Raw genomic sequence first — 20,797 nt, 5'->3', positions numbered from 1 at the left:
TTATAATTAAAGTTTAAATATTTACTGACTAACAGCAAGTCAGCAATACAGAATAGTGCTTTTCGTACACATATATATGTATAACTTACATATACTTATACTTAATATATATACTATACATATGTACTATATACTATATATAGGATAGCTTAATATATATATAGGTATAACTTAATATATATACTATATATACATATCTACTATATATACAATATATACTTAATATATATACTATGTTTATTTATATAATATATATACTTATATATGTGTATAACTTAATATATATAGTATATATACTTACTTATATACTATATATACTATATATACTTACTTATATACTATATATACTATATATACTTACTTATATACTATATATGTACTATATACTATATATAAGTAAGTATATATAGTAAGTATATATAGTATACTTACTTACTTATATATGTGTATAACTTAATATATATAGTATATATACTATATATACTTGTATATATGTACTATATACTATATATACTTACTTATATACTATATATACTTACTTATATACTATATATACTATTTTTTCTATATATACTATATATACTTATATATGTTTAAGTATACTATATAACTTAAGTATATTCTTAGTATATTTTAGGTATATTCCTAACTTAATAAAAGTAAAAATATAAACACAAGTAAATAGAAGAAAGCTCAATGAGCCATATATATTTATTCATTCTTGGATAACATTTATTTGCAAGTTGTATTTTTTTTTAACTTGCAAATAATACATGAGTTATACAAAAATAGTAGAATAATAAAATCACCAATTTTGAACCATTTCGTTAATTTCCCCCACATCATATTCGGTCATGGAAATATCTTCAAAGTCTTTCATTTGGTCCGGTCCACTAGCTATCAAATCTTAAAATTTCTACCGATTCGTGGGTCTATCGTCATTTGAATCCCCCCCACATTTGAACCCGTTTGCTCTCCCCAAACATCCATATGTTTGGTTCTCATATGAGCATTTAGTGTACCCGTTCCACCATCCTTACCAGTTCCTTGTCCACATAGGGTACATGTAACTGATTGATTTTCCCTATCCTTAGTCATAAATTTCCAAACTTTAGTTGTTGGCCTACGAGTTCTAGGCGGTTTGTCTTGTGTATGTGATTGTGCAGGACCTGTATCTCCTATGGGATTTTCGGGGGGTTGTGTTTCATCATCATCATCATCATCTAAGTCTTCATTAAAAGTGTCGGTAAAATGTTGTTGCATTGCCTCATGACCTAAAAGTGGATTATTTCCACCAACATCAATACCTAAATTAGGTGTTTCTTCCACAAATGTTTCCTCATTAAGCGCACCCCTAACAGTACGACTACTACTACCGGCACCACGTCTTAATCTCTTTGACATTATTAAATAGAAATAATTTAAATCACAATCAAATAAATCACAAGAAAATAAATTACAACAAATTAAATTGCTAGAATTAAATTGCGTAAATTAAATTTCAAAAAATAAATTGCTAGAATTAAATTGCGTAAATTAAATTTCGAAAAATAAATTGCTAGAATTAAATTGCAAAAATTAAAGACAGAGTTGGAACGAAGGTACCAAATTGCCGGATTAATTTCCAACAAAGCGAAGACGGCTAGAATTGCAAATCCACCAAAGCTACTTCGGATTGTTGCAAAATCACCAACTCCACCAACAATATTATAATTGCAAAATTAATAATTGAAAGTTGAAACTATAATAAGACTTTGTGGCTAATTATTTCAAAGTAACTATAATTGAGAGATTGAGATTTGAGAGAAAGATGAAGAAGAGTGAATTGAAATGAAAATGAAGAAGGGTTTATATAGGGGTGGGGGAGGGGTTAAAGTGTTAAAAAAAAAAAAATTGGGGGCCAAAAATTAAGAAAATGACCGTTTGGCAACGGCCATTTTTGCAAATGGACCGTTGCCAACGGTCCGAGAGGCCCAACGGCTCTTTACTATTTTTTATTTTTTTTTTATTTTAACCGGTTTAACCGGTCCGGTTCCGGTTAAACCGATTCCGGTTAAAAAAAATTTGGAACTGGACCGGTTAACTAATATCCGGTTCCGGTTTAACCGGTCCGGTTACCGGTTAAAACCGGTTACACGGAACCGGTTGACACGTTTAGTCACAAATACTAAATTCGAAGGAAAATTATTGGATTATGACTCCGCCCGTAGTGGGAGAAAAAAAGCGTATTGGTTGATGCTTCTCGATGAAGAAGAAGAAAGTTCCGCATAAAGTCATAGATGGAAGTTTCCTTTTTCCTTGTCTTAGACTAATGTTAGATGCACATATCTTTAAAGTTGGAATTGTTGACAATTGTGACAATGTTTACGTTGTGCTATATTAGAAAAAGTAAAAAAGCCTTTATTTAGCCAAACAAAGCTTAGTACAAATCTTTCTAGACTGGAAATTTTGTGGTTTTGATTGGTGACTTTGTTATTAGGATCGTTTGGAGGACGCAACTAGTTATATATAAATGGTAGGGTGGAATTGTTCTACAAGGGTTTAGGTAATTACTTACTATTTACTGTCAGAGTATCGATTTTCAGTTTTAAAAATATCATAATTTTAACTTTTAGACACGTCCAAACGTGGCCTTGAGAAGTATGAGCACAAAACAGTTCGTTGATTTAGTCTTTTATAAATTTATTTTAAATTTTATGTTTTTTTTATAAAAGCTCTTTATTTTTATGCATAAGAAAATCTAAAAATAATACACAAAAGTTTAAAAATAATACATAAGATATTTTGACAGGGTCATTTTTTCTCTTGTATTTCAAATTATAAAAAATAATGTTCACCCATTTCCTGAAAAGTAGATGCATTCCTTGTTATATGGCTGATGGGAAAATTCGAAAAGCCAAGTGGGATCCCAATAGTTCCCAAGAGGAGAACAAAAAGATGCAAAATACTTATAAAAATGGAGTACTGCAAGAAGGAAGCCTCTTGCCGACAACATTTTTTGTTGCCATATGTGGAAAGTTGTTACCATTTTTTTTTTTTTTTTTTTGAGTGAGCCCACTTTACCCCAACATTTAACAGAAACAATACCCCTCTATATATTGAATGAAAATAATAAGTTTCTTATATAATATTTTTCAGTAAGATTTTTTTTAATTTATAATTAAGATCTTTTTTTTTTTAGAATTAAAATATAAAAACGAAAAAGTGTCAAACATTACCATGTACTATAAAAAAAGGGTTAAATACCCCTCATTATACGTTCGATTCAAATATATTACTGTTGTGCAGAGTAATGTTTGACACTTTTCTATTTTTATAATTTAATTCTAGAAAGAAAAGTTAAAGATCTTTATTAAAAAAAAAACTCTTATCGGAAAGGATTAGATAAGGGGATTATCTTTCTCATTTAATATGTGAAGGACTTATTGTTTCCCAATCCTTAAATGTTAGGGAGGTAAAGTAAAATCCAATTTTTTTTTTTGACTACTACAAAAGGGTTATTGCGTACCGTTGCAGCAGCAGAAAGCATATACAACTAGAAAAGATGTCATTGTCAAAAATTATATTTTGGCTAAATTTTTTTCCAGATGGAGTGTTTGCATCAACCAATACCCAATGACACATATCACTTTGTTTAACTATAATTATAAATACTTAACCATGCTTATAGGTTAAAAAAATTATAAATTTAAGATGACTAATTTATAACTTATGATTTATTTTAAATTAAAATATTTAACTAATGATAAATTTTTTATTTCAACATTAATATCTTACTTTAACTTAAAACTTCCTTGTAACTTGTAAGAATGAAGAAACGTACTTAGATCATACAACTCAACAAATTTCTCACACTTGGAAATATAAATATCCATTCAAATTGAAACACATAAAAAGCAAACAGAAAAATAGAAAAAGAGATTTAGTTAGTTTTTCTAGTACTTTTATTTTAATTTATCACTGCTATTTTGCTAAATAAATTTTACCTGGGTTTCCCAACAGGTGTGGTGTATATGAGTGAATTGGATATAGCGATGACATTGCCTGACTATTTTATGGCATTGATAAGGGGGAAATTTGGATCAGCTGGTGCGAGGAGGAGTTTGGTGTTGAAAGCAGCGAAGATTAGGGCGGAGGAAGCGGTGAAGATGGGAATTGTGGATATGGCGGAGCCTACGGCGGTGGAGGCGGCGGTTAAATTGGCGGAGGAGCTGGGGAAGAAGAAGTGGAATGGGAAAGCGTATGCTGAGATTAGGAAATCTTTGGTACCGGAATTGTGTGGGATTTTATGGTTGAACGAAACTGTTGTCATGCCTTCACGTCTCTGAGATCATTCTCTTCTTTTTTCCAACTTAGAATTTGGTGTTTTCTATTTCTCCTTCTTACAACAAATATACTTCGTCCGTTTCATTTTGTTTGTCAGGGCTTTGACTTGCATGAAGTTTAAGACGACTTTTGAACGAGGATACGAGATTTCTTACTCTCTTATAATGTGAATAATTTTGAACAAATTGGATAGAAAAAAAAAAAATTCAAATCTCCTATAAAAAATCATAAAATTAAAAAAAAATATTGTAAAAGCCCAATAGATCATTTCTGACCTTTTGAATATTGTGATTGTTAATTAAAGATATATTAAATGTGTCAAAGTATTTTTTAATTTTGTGATTTTAAATGATGCTAATCATGTGAAAATTGAAATTAAAGTGTTGTCCAAAAAAAATAAAAAAAGAAAAAGACTTTTAAGCGTAAAACAAACAAATCAAAATGGATGAAGTGATAATTGCACCTGTTTTTAAGACTTTGGACTTATGTCGTAGCGTTCTCTCTAAAACTTAATTGTCAATTTGAAAGATTTGATCTCTATCTGCCCCTAATGGTACATCACTGCCAGTATATACACAGCTTAATTTGTCTTTTTTCCGAATACGGAACATGGGGAGTGGTCCAATATAAGATAAACCGGTTATAAATGGAGCAAAATAAATGTTTATATCGCAACATTAATTTGTTACGGAAGAATGGAATTGTCACAAATACTAAATTCGAAGGAAAATTATTGGATTATGACTCCGCCCGTAGTGGGAGAAAAAAAACGTACTGGTTGATGCTTCTCAATGAAGAAGAAGAAGTTACGCATAAAGTCATAGATGGAAGTTTCCTTTTTCCTTGTCTTGGACTAATGTTCGATGCACATATCTTTAAAGTTGGAATTGTTGACAATTGTGACAATCTTTTCAGTGTGCTATATTAGAAAAAGTAAAAAAGCCTTTATTTAGCCAAACAAAGCTTAGTACAAATCTTTCTAGACTGGAAATTTTGTGGTTTTGAGTGGTGACTTTGTTATTAGGATCGTTTGGGGGACGCAACTAGTTATATATAGATGGTAGGGTGGAATTGTTCTACAAGGGTTTAGGGAGAAAAGGACAAAAATGGTCCCTTAACTATGGTAGTAGGTTCAAAATAGTCCCTTAAATATGCACTTAACGGTTTTAGTCCTTTAAATTTGTTACAAGTTAACAAAAATGGTCCCTTAACTATGAGAGTAGGTTCAAAATAGTCCCTTAACTATGCACTTAACGGTTTTGGTCCTTTAAGTTTGCCATAAGTTGACAAAGTGGTCCCTTAACTATGAGGGTTGGTTAAAAATAGTCCCTTAAGTATGCACTTAACGGTTTGATAATATCAGAAAATGGTGTCTCGAAACACAAAGACCGACGGACTCTATCGATTAAAACTGAGGGAATCCATCGACTAAATAAAATACACTAGATTTTAGAAATAAATTAGAAATAGCAGAAACTAAAAAAATTATCACTACCAAAAACAAGCGAAAAAAATGATGGACGGAAACCAATGGATAAAATCGAGGGACACTATTTTTTTATTTTTTATTGTTTTTTACGAAAACCAACGGAAGTCCATCGGTTATTTTTGAGGAAAAATGCGCGGAAGTCCATCCTATAACTGACTAACGTCCGTCGGTTTTGTCCCGAGTTATTTGACCGATCTAAAGTTCTCACTAACTTTTCCCTTTTTTTCATAGTTCTCGTCAAATCTAACAAATAGAGTTCGATGAATATTTTGTCGAGACTAAAACTGTCAACTTATGGCAAACTTAACGGACCAAAACCGTTAAGTGCATAGTTAAGGGACTATTTTGAACCTACTCCCATAGTTAAGAGACCGTTTTTGTTAACTTGTAACAAACTTAAAGTACTAAAACCGTTAAGTGCATAGTTAAAGGACTATTTTGAACCTATTATCATAGTTAAGGGACCATTTTTGTCCTTTTCTCAAGGTTTAGGTAATTACTTACTATTTACTGTCAGAGTATCGATTTTCAGTTTTAAAAATATCATAATTTTAACTTTTAGACACGTCCAAACGTGGCCTTGAGAAGTATGAGCACAAAACAGTTTGTTGATTTAGTCTTTTATAAATTTATTTTAAATTTTATGTTTTTTTATAAGAGCTCTTTATTTTTATGCATAAGAAAACTTAAAAATAATACATAAGAGATTTTGACAGGGTCATTTTTTTTCTTGTATTTCAAATTATATAAAATAATGTTCACCCATTTCCTGAAAAGTGGATGCATTCCTTGTTATATCGCTGATGGGAAAATTCGAAAAGCCAAGTGGGATCCCAATAGTTCCCAAGAGGAGAACAAAAAGATGTAAAATTACTACTATATATATGAGAGCAAACTTATGGACTTTTGTCGTTCTCACAAGAATTTCTAATTTTTTTAAAAAAAATTTAATTAATTATTTTTAGGTCTTAATCTTATTTATTTGATGTTTTTTTATTTTTAAAGTCTACCTTTTTAAAAGCTATCGAACCTCCTACCTCATTTTTCATGTTCTTTGATTTTCTGTTTGGTGCTCGATATCCGCATTTGAGCCCAATTAATCCAGATAATTCGCACTATATCGCACCTATTCGGGAGAAGCGCTCCCTCCAAAGATTTTTTTCCATATCCATGTTCGAACTCCTAATCCCTAATTAAGGGAGGAGCAGCTCCATCCGCTGCATAAATTAAATTATGTATTTGTCTTAAAAGTTTATTAACTATGTATAGATTATTTATTTAGAACTAAATAACTTCAGAAAATTATGATACATAACTTATAAATGTCAAATTCTGGCTCCACATTTGATTTGAAGTAAATAACTTCATCAAAATGGAAGTTAAAATATTAAAGGAGTGAAATGAAAATTTTACTTTCATATATTGAAAATATACTTATATAAAATTTAATTATTACTAACGTAATTAACCATTTATGGAACTACAATAAATATATAGTTATTATACATTTATACTAACACAAATTATATTTCTTTAATTAAAATATTTATTTTATATTTTAAGTAAGTCCGAGCCTCACTACTTATAAAAATGGAGTACTGCAAGAAGGAAGCCTCTTGCCGACAACATTTTTTGTTGCCATATGTGGAAAGTTGTTACCAATTGTTTTTTTTTAGTGACCCCACTTTACCCAACATTTGACAGTTGAGAAACGATGCCCCTCTATATATATATATAGAGAATAAAAACGATAAGCTTCTTATATAATACTTTTTGCTAAGATTTTTTTTTTTTAATTTATAGTTAAGATCTTTTATTTTTCTTTCTAAAATTAAAATATAAAAATAGAAAAGTGTCAAACATTACCCTGTATCATAGAAAAAGTGTCAAATACCCCTCATTATATTTTCAGTTCAAATATAATCCTGTCGTGCGGAGTAATATTTGACACTTTTTCATTTTTATATTTTAATTCTAGAAAGAAAAGTAAAAGATCTTTATTAAAAATAAAAATAAAAACTCTTATCGGAAAGGATTAGATAAGGGGATTATCTTTCTCATTTAATATGTGAAGGACTTATTGTTTCCCAATCCTTAAATGTTAGGGAGGTAAAGTAAAATCCAATTTTTTTTTTGACTACTACAAAAGGGTTATTGCGTACCGTTGCAGCAGCAGAAAGCATATACAACTAGAAAAGATGTCATTGTCAAAAATTATATTTTGGCTAAATTTTTTTCCAGATGGAGTGTTTGCATCAACCAATACCCAATGACACATATCACTTTGTTTAACTATAATTATAAATACTTAACCATGCTTATAGGTTAAAAAAATATAAATTTAAATGACTAATTTATGATTATGATTTATTTTAAATTAAAATCTTTAACTTATGATAAATTTTTTATTTCAACATTTTTATCTTACTTTAACTTAAAATTTCCTTGTAACTTGTAAGAATGAAGAAACGTACTTAGATCATACAACTAAACAAATTTCTTACACTTGGAAATATAAATATCCATTCAAATTGAAACACATAAAAAGCAAACAGAAAAATAGAAAAAGAGATTTACGTCTCAAATAAGTTGTCGTGTTTTTCTTTTACACGTTTCTAAGAAAACATTAATTAAGATGATTTTTAACTAGCTTATCTTCATTTACGTCTTTATTAAGATATAATCTCTCCTTATTAAATATTTAGTCTATTGAGGAATTTGCAGTCGTGAACAATTATTACTAAGGTCAATATGGGGGGAAAATTGTCTTGAACTTTTAAATGACAAAATAATTTGAAATAAATATTTATATAAATCACGACAACTAATTTGATACGAAATGAGTAGGGCAATTTGCAGGATTGCTCTTCGTTTGGGGTGGTCTTTAATTTTTGTCCCTCAAATTGATGGTCTTTAATTTTTTCACTTAGCTAAAAATTACTTGATTTCGGGTTCGAATCCTCGCTCAGTCAAAAATTAAAAAAAATCACAAGGCAGAGTTTTGCATGATTCAGGCAAAGTTTCAAACTTCACCTTAATGTAGAATTTTAAGTAAAACTCTGTCTTAAAGCATAATTTAAGTAGAATTTTGAAGGCAAAATTCTGCCTTACTGATCCAAACCTCTGCCTTAAGATAGAATTTTGAAGGCAAAATTCTACTTTGCGATTTTTTTTTTTATTATTATTGAGCTAAAATTTAAACCCAAAACCCCTTAATATTAGGTGGGCTAAAATTAAAGACACCAGTTCGAGGGACAAAAAAAAAAAATTAAAACCACCCCAAAAGAAGGATAATCTGCGCAAAAACATAATGGCATGATTTGATTGTGGTGGGCCCTAACGAGATGTGCGCATCATCAATTGCCCTCAATCTTGTTAAGCCCATAAATTTCTTCCACCCAACTCCCCTCTTCCATTAAGACTTGGATGCATTGTTTATGGACCACAATATTGCTTTCTCAAAAAATATATTTTGGGAAAGTCACATAAATATAATTTTTAAAATAATAATTAAAAAAATTATAATTATTTTCTAACAATTATATAAATACAATTTATTTAAAATTTTAACCTTTTAATTAAAAAAATACACCTTTTTACATTCCTAAAATATTAATAATATTTAATTTTAAGAGTTACTACCATTAATACATATCAGCTTTTAAAAAGTATTTTTGACAATAATTTTTTTATTTTTTTATTGCATAGACTTTTCCCAACGGCTGTTATTGCAACAACTTTTTTTTTTTTTTGTTGTCAAAAATGCTTTTTGTAACAATAATCAATACTATGACAACAAAATTAAATTCTTTGCCAACAATAAAACTAAGTTGTTGCCAAATATTAAATTTTTTGTTGCCATTTTTGTTCTTTCTTGTAGGGGTCGTTTGGTGCATGGTATAAGCTGGGATATCCCAGTACTAATTTTTTGTACCATGTTTGGTAGAAGGTATAAATTTAACTTGGGATAAATTTATACCTTGTACCAAACAAAGTATAAAATGCATCCCATAGTATAAGCTGGGATATACCTTCTTATACCACTTATCCTGGGACTATTTTATACCATCTCCTAGATGGTATAAAATAGTCCAAGATATGGGATAAATTAGTCTCGGGATTATAATCCCGGGATAATTTTGGCCATACACCAAACGACCACGTAGCGTATTGGCAGGCCCAATGAAGTATGGGTCGTTTTAAGCCTGTTAACTGGTTTGAACCAGACCGGACCGTAACCGGTCGATTTCCGGTTCAAAAAACGGAACCGGCCTCCGGTTCCGGTTTACCGGTTAAATAACCGAAACCGGACCGGTCCGGTTCAAAAGTGTCAAAACCTTTTTTTTTTGTATATTATATATATATTATAGTATTTATTAGTATATTGTAGGTATATTTACATATGTTATATTTATTTATAAGTAAGGTTTATATATTAACTGACTAACAACAATACATGCAGCATATACGTATATATATATATATATTAAGTTATATGCTTAAGTTATACTACATATACCTAAAATATACTAAGAATATACTTATATATATCAATATATATATAAGTTATATAACCTAAGTATATTGATATATATAAGTATATTCTTAGTATATTTTAGGTATATATATATATATATATATGTTTAAGTTATATGTATACTATATTGACTTATAACTTATATATATATGTTTAAGTTATATGTATACTATACATACTTATATATTATAACTTAAATAACTATATATACTTATATATTATAACTTAAGTTATTTATAGCTTAATTGTTTTTCTAAGTTTATAAATTTGTATTTTATAAATTAAGTATATTTATATTATAAGTATATTCTTAGTTTATTTTAGTTATTTTTCAAGTATATAACTTTCTAGTTTTTAATTTAAGTAGATGTATATTATAAGTATATTCTTAGTATATTTTAGGTATATTCCTAATTTAATATAAGTAAGAATATGAACACAAGTAAATAGAAGAAAGCTCAATGAGTCATATATTTTATTCATTCTTGGATAACATTTATTTGCAAGACGTAGTTTTTTTAACTTGCAAATAATACCAATTCTCAATCATTTGGTTAATTTACCCCATATCATATTCGGCCATGGAGATATCTTCAAAGTCTTCCATTTGGTCCGGTCCACTTGCTATCAAATCTTCAATCTCTTCCTCTTCGCCTTCCTCCGCTTCTAAGTTTTGGTTGCGTCGCTCCGATCTAATCCAATCGTGAATGAACACTAGTACTTGCAAGCTAAAATCGGATAATGAGTGTCTATGGTCTCCAATTTGTTGTCTTCCTTGGCTAAATGCACTCTCCGAAGCCACGGTTGATACTTGAACCGTAAGGATATCTCGAGCCATTCTTGAGAGTATTGGATGACTTACCTTGTATTTCTTCCACCATGCTAAGACGTCCAACTCATCTAGTTCCTTAATATCCACATTTGGCTGCATCAAATAAAAGTGATATTTATCAAAGTTTGCATTACAAGAAGGAGTTGGATGTGAATGCAAAACTTTTAAACCCGACAAGCCCTTTTTGCTACTTTGAGAAGTAGTAGGGTGTGGAGCAACGAGTGTAGCATGTTCTTCCAAATTAGAATAATGAGTAAAAACTTTTTTAAACTCGTCATCAATAGCGAGTTCAGCTTCAGCTAAAGATGGTTGAACTCCCTTTTCAATTTCTAAAAATGTATAAATTTGACCAACTAATGCTTTAGTATAAGACACTTTTAAACAAGGATTTAAAAGAGAACCCAATATAAATAAAGTTGGGATGGAAAAAAAATACTTCTTAAATTTTGTTGTCATATAAAAAATAACCGCTTGATAACCGGGTTTAGATTTATACTCCTGTAAAACTCTAACTATTTTCGCTAAGTAGACTAAAATTCCGGTTACCGTGGGATAGAATTGTTTAGAAAAAGCAAGAGTTGCATTATAAAAAAATTCTAAGAGTTAAACACATTCCTTAACATCTTTCCAATCCGTAAAATTTAACTAATCATCACTATTAATATTATATTTGTTGTGAACTTGTTGTATAGGAATCCTATACTCATATGCTTGTTGAGTTGTTGTAGCATAATGTAAGTGTAGTTCCACCTAGTCTCAATTTCTACTTGAATTTTCCTAGGTCTAAGGTTATTTTCCACACAAGCATTCTTAAAATCTCTAATTCTTCCCCTATTAGCATTACAAAAAATAAACGCAACCGCATCTCTAACTTTTTGAATAGAATCGTCAAAACGCACAAGACCATCTTTAACAATTAAGTTTAAAATGTGACAACTACATCTTACATGAAAAATATTTCTTAACGGAGGGTTTAGATCTCTTTTTAAAAGACCAATCGCTTTTGTATTATTAGAAGCATTATCTAAAGCAATACAAAGTGTTTTTCTATAAATGTTAAAAAATCTCATAATAGTAGACATTGAATCCGCTAAATATTTTCCATCGTGACGACCTTTTCCTTCATCATATAAAAAGGCTATAATTCTTTTTTGCATAACTCAATTGTCATCAACCCAATGACATGTAATAGCAAAAAAATCTAACTTGTTAAGACTAAGACCTAAATCAGCGATAAGAGAAACATTACAATTTAAAGAATTAAATACATGGCGCAAATAAAATCTATAACATCCGCTCTACAAGTACTTCTAGGAATACCCTCAAATAACGAATTATAACAACGTTGAATGTAAGTAACAAACCCCAAACCCGAAGGAAAGGAAAATGGTAAACAATCATAAGCTACCATTTTAGCTATTGCTACACGCTCTTTTTTCTTGTCATACTTAAAAATTTTACCGGTTCGTGAGTCTATCGTCATTTGAATACCCCTCACATTTGAACCCGTTTGCTCTCCCCAAACATCCATATGTTTCTTTCTCATGTGACCATTTAGTGTACCCGTTCCACCATCCTTACTAGTTTCTTGCTTAAAAGTAAATACTTGTCCACATAGAGTACATTTAGCTGTTTGGCTTTCCTTATCCTTAGTCATAAATTTTTAAATTTTAGTGGTTGGCTTACGAGTTCTAGGCGGTTTGTCTTGTGTATGTGATTGTGCAAGACATGTATCTCCTATGGGATTTTCGGGGGATTGTGTTTCATCATCATCATCATCATCAATTTCATTAAAAGTGTCGGTATAATGTTGTTGCATTGCCTCATGACCTAAAAGTGGATTATTTTCACCAACATCAATACCTAAATTAGGTGTTTCTTCTACAAATGTTTCCTCATTAAGCCCACGCCTAATAATACCACTACTACCGGCACCACGTCTAAATCTCTTCACCATTATTAAATAGAATTAATTTAAATCACACTAAAATAAATCACAAGTAAATAAATTGCAACAAATTAAAGATAGAGTTGGAACGAAGGTACTAAATTGCCGGACTAATTTCCAACAAAGTGAAGGCGGCTAGAATTGCAAATCCACAAAAGCTACTTCGGATTGTTGCAAAATCACCAACTCCACCAAAAATATTATAATTTCAAAATTAATAATTGAAACTATAATAAGACTTTATAATATTTATTTGAGAGAAATTTAAAGCGGCTAATTGTTGCAAAGTAACTATAATTGAGAGATTGAGATTTGAGAGAAAGAGAAGAGTGAATTGGTGTGGATTAAAATAGAAATGGAGAGGGGTTTATATAGGGGTGGGGGGATGGGTTAAAGTGTTAAAAAAAGTTTGGAGGGTTTTGGGGGGGGGGGAATGAGTTTGGGACCGTTTGGCAACGTCATTTTTGCAAATGGACCGTTGCCCAACGGTTCATTGGGCTGCCCCAACGGCTACAATTAAAAAAAAAAAATTTAAATTCCACCGGTTTAACCGGTTCCGGTTTCAAATAAATTGAAATCGGACCGGTATATAATAAACGGTTAACCGGAACCGATTTTACCTGTCCGGTTACCGGTTGACGGGTTTAGGTCATTTCCACGATTGTCCTTTAAAGGCAGTGGTCTTTAATTTTTGGCCCTCAAATTAGTGGTCTTTAATATTTGACCTTCGCTTAATATCCCGAGGTCCGAGGTTCGAACCCATGCTCAGTAAAAAAAAAAAAACCACAAGGCATAAGTTGAACCCAACTTATGCCTTGAGGCAAACTTTTACCTAAAATTAGGCCTTAAGGCAAACCTCTGCTTTGAGGCCTAACTTCAGAGGTCAGCAAAATTCTAGTAAAGTAATTTTTTTTTTTGGCAGAGTTTGAAACCCAACTTATGCCTTGCGAATTTTTTTAAATTTTTGACTGACTGGGGGCATGAATCCGAAATTAAGGAGCTTTTAGCGAAGGATAAAAATTAAAGATCACTAATTTGAGGGACAAAAATTAAAGACCAGTGTCTTTGGAGGACATTCCGCGCAAAAAAAAAAAAAAAAAATGAAGTATCAGGCCATTAGCAAATTGAGGTCCAATTGCGTACCCAGCTCAACTTAAGACTCAAAATTTGGTGCTAACATCCCCGAACGTTTAAGTAATGTCCATCTGGCAACCAAAGTTATTTGACTATTTCAACTTCAACTCGATTTTTTTTTTCAAATCAATATTTGTTTTATTATCATTCCAACTTTAACTTGAAATAGAAAATTGAAGTTGAAAAAATGATTTGAGTATTTTCACTCATAGAACTTCAAGTTTTTCTTCAAGTGAAATTCATGTAGAAAATGATGCGCATGTCTAAGGCCCCGTTTATCCATAGATACCAAAAAAAAAAATTCACTTTTTTTGAAATTTTGGAGTTGGAGTTGTATTTGGCCATAGTTTTTGAAATTGTAGTGTAACACCTCGTGCATTCGGGCTAATATTTGACTCGTAAGATGGGGTATAATGAACTCAATTTGAGTAGTGTATAAATGGTGTTTGAAACCCAATCAAGACATGAGAAGAGTCCTTGAGCAAAAGAAAGTCGGAAGCTACCCTACGGAGCGTGTTTTCAAGTGAGTTTGCACCATATCTGAATTAAAATGAGTATACGGAAAACTCTGTAAGGAATTTGGGAAAATTTCTTTCTTGAAAGTTGTAGATCTTTGAAATAAATTTCCAACGGTATATTATAGAGGTCAAACAAACATCTGTACAAAAAATTATGCCCATTTTACTAAAACAATATCTTGTCGATTTATGGTGGAATCTACGGGCCGTAAAAATTATACGGGCCGTAGATTTGGGCCGTAAAACTGGTTCAGAAAGCCCAAATCACTGTAATTGATTTACGGTGGGATCTAAGGTCCGTAAAACTTTTACGGGACGTAAAATATGGCGTAAAATGGGTTCGACAGCAATTATAAAACTTCGTTTTAAGGCTTTTTCACTTCATTCTTCACACCCCCAAGCCCTAGAACGACCTTCTATTCTCTCCCATCATCAAGAACACAAAGATAAGCCTACTCTAATCATTCCTAGTCAATTCTAATATATATCCTTGTTATCTAAACAAGAAATCATCATTCCTAACCTAGGGTTTTCAAGAAAACCCATCTCAAGGTTCAAGAATTCAAGATTTTGGAAATCTTCTTCAAAGCTCAAGTCTTTAATTCAAGTTTTGGAGTGACTAAAGTATGTAGAGTTACTATCTACGTGTGGAAACATCATTGTTCTTCCCCCACGCCTCCTAATCCATAAAGTATGAAACTTTACAAAACTAGGGTTTCTATTCTATACTATGCTCATGATAACCCTAGGTCCATGTCCATGATTATATTATGTATGAATTGTTATGATTCTATCATTGTGTTCTTAATAACTCCATATGATTTTTGAGAATCAGTCTGTAATCCATGAAAACTCATATCTCGTATTCCATGGGTTCTTGCATGCATGTTTTTAAATAAAAATGATTATTTCGTGAATATCCTACATGTCTACAAGTTTTCATAAAACTATATTATATAATTACTTTTATGCTATGATATAAGATACATACATACTAAATACAAGTTATCTTGTGAAACCATGCTTACAAGTTATTTCATGAAACCATGTTTACAAGTTATTTCGTGAAATCATGATTACAAGACAAGTATAAGTTTATTCACGAAAATCATGGGCTTCTTAGCCAACTATATTATGTTCATGTTTTTGGGAGTTGCACGAATTACCGAGAAGGCTCAGATAGCCTGAAACTATGTAGCCACCATAGGACAAGGATCGCTCCGCCCAATTAGGACGATACCTTAATTTTACACTGAATGGATCCATCAGGCACGTTATCACCTTGTACCCTGGCAAGGTATGAGGGTTCTGCTGGTCCGGCGAGGTACCAGACTCCACGTACCCACGTGGTGATATCACATGTCGGTTTATGAAATGCACTCCCTACTTATCATGTTTTGATTATATCATATATATATATATATATATATATATATATATATATATATATATATATACCCATGCTCATGCTCATGTACATGTCCAGCTTTTCAGTTTCAGATCTCATTATGTTATTCCATTTCCCATGTTATTTCTTTCAGTTGCTTTACATACCAGTACATTTAATGTGCTGACGTCCCCTTTTATTGCCCGGGGGCCTGCATTTCACGATGCAGGTCCTGATATACAGGACGACACATCTGCTCAGTAGGACAGCATTCGTATCAGCTTATTGGTGAGCCCCATCTCATTCGGGGTTTAGTCAACTTTTGTTTTATCATTAGTTATGCATCTAAGGTATGCTTGGGGCTTTGCCCCAGTAAGTATGTTTTCCAGTCAGACTCATGATAGAGATTTCATATACTAGACAAGTCAGTTATGTCAAGTCACACTTTCAGATTCGTATAGCCATTTTTGGCTCATTTATGTTATTTCCGCACTCATGTTTAAACAAGTATTTTGATTAAGTATTATGACTTATTTCATTTTGTAAAGGCTTATCACGCATTCACGTTATATTCCGCTCATGTTATGCCTCATGATGATTCGGCAAGCCATGTGGTTCGCTCGGTCACATGCAGTAAGGCACCGAGTGCCGTGTTACGCTCAGGCCATGGTTCGGGGCGTGACAAAACTTAGTATCAGAGCCTAGGTTTAAGTGTCTTAGGGAGTCTTTGAAACCGTGTCTAGTGGGGTCACTTTTATATGTGTGTGCGCGCCACACATATAAACAGTTGACCACCAAGACATTTAAGATTGTCTCACTTCTTTCAACTCTAGATCGTGCAATAGAGCTATGTTCTCAGAAATCACTCGAATTAATGTGTTGTTTCCCATTCTACCGAATACGCCTAGGCTCAATGGATGAGGAAGATGTAAAGCTAGTCGTTATCGATGTGTTGCTGTCCGATGGAGGCATCAGGAATTATTCTAACTCGTGCCATGAATCTTAGAGCAGTAAGTAACATTCTCTTTCCATCGAATTCTAAATGTATCGAATGCGTAAGCGGTGAGAAGGAAAATTCGCGACCCAAGACTTACCAAATAGTGCATGGTGTGTTTATCAGGTGATAATACCTTTTTAAAAATAAGTTTCGGCATGGCAGTGCACATAGGTTATATACCTTACAGAATAAGTTTATTTGGATTATCTGACCAGGAAGCTACAGTATAAGGGTGATGGTTCACATTTAAGACCCCACGAGGTAGGATGTTATGAAGTTAACCGCAACAGGGATAAATTGTGCACGGTAGTTTTAAGTAGGAAATAGCCTAAGAGCCAACCACCTATAATACTAGAAAGTCTTGACTTTTTCAAGGATATATATATATTTTTGCCATATGATCTATGTACATGACTAGGAAGGGACTGATGCGATAAGAAAACCATGAGCAAACGATATTGGATTTTTTTTTGTAGGGTTAGTTTTAATTTATTTAAGCTTATTCAGATCAGACCTAGAGAGATGACGTTAGTAAGTTACTACAAGAGGCAGATATTACTATGAGATAAAAGATATGACAATCCCCTCTTAGGTTATGTGATTAAGTATTTATCTCTGATGTGTATAATATGATATAATTTTGAAAGTGTATAGGGAGTTTGGGGTTAGTTGTTCCAATTCCTTGTTTGAGACAGATGAAATTTCCCTAAGTGTGATCCATGTCCGTAGTTCAGAAAAGATAGTATACAACCCTAGAATAGAGTCAGATAAGGAGGAAAAATTAGAAATAACCTTATGCTTCACTTTAGTACTCAGAGAAGAATTAGAGAATATGATGCTAGTTAGTGGTTAACAGAAGCATAGTAAGTAAGTTTGAATAGATACAGTGAATTAGAAATTTTCAGCAGAGTTAGTAGAAGTACGATTTGAGTTACTTAGTCAAGTTAGCACTACTAAGTGGGTAACTGTCTGAATACACCGAAGGCGTGTTAGAACCCAAAGGGTTTAAGTTAAATTTGAGGTATAGAAATTGGTGAAAGAAGAAACCATCTAAGCAGTAAGACAGCAAGCTACAGAAGAAGAGCCTTTAAGAGTTATCAAAAAAGAGTTTTCCCCAAGACTGACAAAGCTAGTATGCCAGTTATGTACATTAGAAACCCGTTCATTTAAGTACTCCAGTTTTCCCAGTAAGTAAGACTTGCTTGAAGTAAGCGGAAGAAATGAGTCGTCATTATTTTAGAAGAAATTAATAGAGCCACTAGATGACCACTTATCGCTAACTCGAGAGATCCACAGGCTTTAAATGTCAGCTTTTGAACTAAGGGGGAGATCGTGCGATAAGGTGCCGATATAGATTATGTGTTTTGTAAGTTGATAGGTGTTAAGGAGATAACGTTAGAGGATCACAGTTTCATGTAGCCAAGATAAGATGCGTAAAATGTGATTTTGTCATGATGTTGAGATCAAGTACTAGGTAATTATGTTATGAGATAAATTTCTAGATCGAATAGCGGATTTTAAGGGTATAACGGTTCCAATTCCGAAGAAATTCATGTACTATGTGGTACTAATTCCCAGACGTACTGCACTCGTGCCTTTCGTACCCATATCATGCTCATGTTAGAGATTGATACTCCGCGTTTAAGATACAAGAATTAAGACGTCATACGATAGTAAGGTATGCAAGGGAATGTCTTTTCATGTTTCGCACATCATGTGTGCTCATGTCTAAAGTTAAAAACCGCATTTAGGCCTCACGTTTCTATCATGCTTTTATACTCATGTCCATGTTCTAGCATCTAAGTGCTTTTCAAATCTTATGATGATCTTGACCCCTATGATTATGTTATCCATATTACTACATACTCGTTCCCCAATCCATTTCGCTATGCATCCCACTTATAGCGGTATCGTAACAATGATGTTGTTAGATGATAATGAAGGTGAACCAAGATGGATGTCCTACCCATGATTCTATGTAATTCGTGCTTATGTTTCTTTGGCTAAGGTTTTAAACCATCTAGTAACTTGGCACAAAGGATGCCCTTATCTTTTCTGAAGTACCTATGCCATTTTTATGTTCAAAGTGACTTTCTACCCATGTCTTAGATGCTCGAGGAACGAATTATTCATGCCTATAATCCATTCTTTCATAAGCCTTATTTATAACAAGGGTGTTTACTCACGGTGATAAGAGTAAGCTATGTTGAACCATGTCCTAATCTTTCGGTATATCTAAATTCTAAAGGTAATGCTTTATCCATGCCTTACGTCTATGAGTACCCAAGAGTTAGCCTACAATTGTACTCCACCCAAGTCACAATTATGCCTTATTATTAGCTCAATACTCATGAAATCAGGTCTATATGCCCCGATATGCATCGATGATGTACTCATGTAAATGTCAGGTTGCTCATGGTCCCATGCCCCATGTCATGCTATTCACGTTTTATTCCATATGAATCACGTTCCCATGTACGCATGTTCCACGTTACGTCCTCCATGTACAATGCACCATGTCATGCCTGTTCTCTAACGCAAAGTATCTCATGTGAATAGTACCAATAATTCCTTTTCTCTCAGTCCTCTGTAATTCGCTCAAGTGAATGAGCAAGATGAGCTAAGGTATTCATAATCATGATTAACAACTAACAAGATAATCAGAAGTAAGGTGCATTCCTATATTCAAATAAATATCTTTCCATGTACCCTGTGGTACTTATCTCAGGAGTATTCTACTCAGATTTGACGTATTCATGTCATGCCTATGCTAGAGATTTATGAATACCTATGTTAGGATCATATTCTTGTTATATGACTCAAGTCTGTCGCATTCACACCGAGTTGCGCTTACATTCAAAGCCTGAGTCATACTCCTATCTCATATTACCATGGTGACATATGAACGTCTATAATTAAGTCCCTTAGTATCTAAATCCTACCCTCGCTAATTAGTATTCAACCCTCATGTTGTAACAATCATGTTTTCGACATTCAGATCCCATGTTACGATATCCATTTTACACGTATTCGTATCTCATGACAGTTTAGCACTCATGTATTCATGTCATCTAGTCTTCATGTATTTATGTCCCACGTCATGCGTCTCACGCCCAGGTAATCATGTCACGTTCGTGCATATTTCCAGTACTCATGTCATTCGTGCCTACAAATTTTCTTCCAAACCCCATGTATAGTAATCATGTAATCATTCAGCCAATATCCGTGTGTTCAAGCCAACTCAGTATTTATGTTAGCTACATTCAAGATTCAGTAATCACGTTATGTGACATCATGCGTATTAAGATACCGTGTGAGTTGTGTGTTGATACTTTAGTTAGCTGGCAGACATTTGAGAAATGTCGTAAAGGTTTGAATTATAAAGGAAGTCCTGCCATAAATTTTGTAGATTCCAGAGTTAATAGCGATTCTTAACCACTAGTCATAAATCGAGGACAAATGTTTCATGATTCTCATTCATGTAGGTGCTACTCAGTTTCATGTTCCCCATGTACATGTTTTCATGTAATCACATATTCAGTTCTCATGATCCGTGACCATGTTCCCACGTAACCATGTCAGGCTCTTATGTTTTACGTCATGTTTCTTTCATGTTCATGTATTCAAGC

This window comes from Lycium barbarum, chromosome 1, assembly GCF_019175385.1.
Source record: "Lycium barbarum isolate Lr01 chromosome 1, ASM1917538v2, whole genome shotgun sequence".
NCBI lineage: Eukaryota > Viridiplantae > Streptophyta > Magnoliopsida > Solanales > Solanaceae > Lycium > Lycium barbarum.
Note: the sequence above shows the minus strand (reverse complement) of the source record.